General features: G+C 42.2%; 1 pseudogene; it reads right to left on the reverse strand.

Moving 5' to 3' along the window:
* Window positions 1–708: 708 nt before the first annotated feature.
* Window positions 709–910, reverse strand: LOC125446096 (annotated as a pseudogene).
* Window positions 911–1,226: the final 316 nt, after the last annotated feature.

The raw sequence follows: 1,226 nt of genomic DNA on the forward strand, positions 1-1,226 counted from the left end.
AGCAGTTTGAAAGTGCATTATTCTGCATGTGCGGAATAAGCCTATGATTGTATCAGCTCTTTTCCTTGAGACAGTATAATGAGAAACCCAGTGCAGTTTTGCATAAAGGACTATCATCCGACATTTCCTTACGATCACATGTAGAGAGCATAGCTTGCTTAGTCATACGATGAACTAATAATCCTGATGTGCTGACTGATTTAGCTGCATTCAAGAGTCATAAGACAGCAAACAAAAGCTATATGATACACCTCTGTGATACACCTCTGAAGATGCCAGCCACAGATGCAGGCGAAACATTAGGAACAAGATCTAGCAGACCAAGACCACGGCCACACAGCCTGGAAAATTTACAACAACCAAAAGCTATCTGAGATTTTTCATGGCTTATTCTCACAAAATGCATAGAGGAGAAAACAAGGCAAACATGGTTGCTGCAGCAACCTCTCTGAGGGTCTAAAATGTTTTCTAAAGGACCCTTCGTTATTGGTTTTTCTAGTCATCAGCTACAGGCTTCAACCAATCAGGAATCAAATAACCCATGTGCTAAAACCATGGCGTCCAGAATCAATGATGAGATTTGGCTTTATGATAATACCATACCATCAAATGTGAGAGGCACATTGGATTTCTGAGACTAGGTTTGTGAATGCATGTCTAGGCTTGGAGATTCAGGTGCAACAAATACCAGATTAAGCCCGAATTGGGCGAATTTGGGCATATTCCGGCACAAATTGGCCGAATATGTCCTGCTCGAATATGAACGAATCCAAATGCAAAAAAATCACAGACCCAAATTTTTCGGGTGTACCCGAATATTCGGGTGTATCTGAATATGTTATTTGTCTTATTCGGGCATGCAGATAACTTTATGCTACACTTGATCTTAGCCGATAGGCCGAGAAGCGATAACTTTATGCCTGAATAAATACGAATCTGATTTTTACCAAATTTCTAGGGTATTGACCAAGCCTATGCATGTCCTTTGAGGAGGAGGGCCATATGTACAAGACCACAGCTTTAGAGAACACATGTGCTTAAATGTATGCAGTAACAAAAATAAGAGGAAAAGTCTGGATTTATATCCCGCTTCTCTCAACCATAAGGCATCCCAAAGCGGCTTACGAACTCCTTCCCTTCTTCTCCCCATAACCGATGCCCTGTGAGGTAGGTGGAGCGGAGAGAGTTCAAAGAGGCCTGTGACTAGCTCAAGGTCACCCAGCAGG

Source organism: Sphaerodactylus townsendi, linkage group LG16 (genome assembly GCF_021028975.2).
Source record: "Sphaerodactylus townsendi isolate TG3544 linkage group LG16, MPM_Stown_v2.3, whole genome shotgun sequence".
NCBI lineage: Eukaryota > Metazoa > Chordata > Lepidosauria > Squamata > Sphaerodactylidae > Sphaerodactylus > Sphaerodactylus townsendi.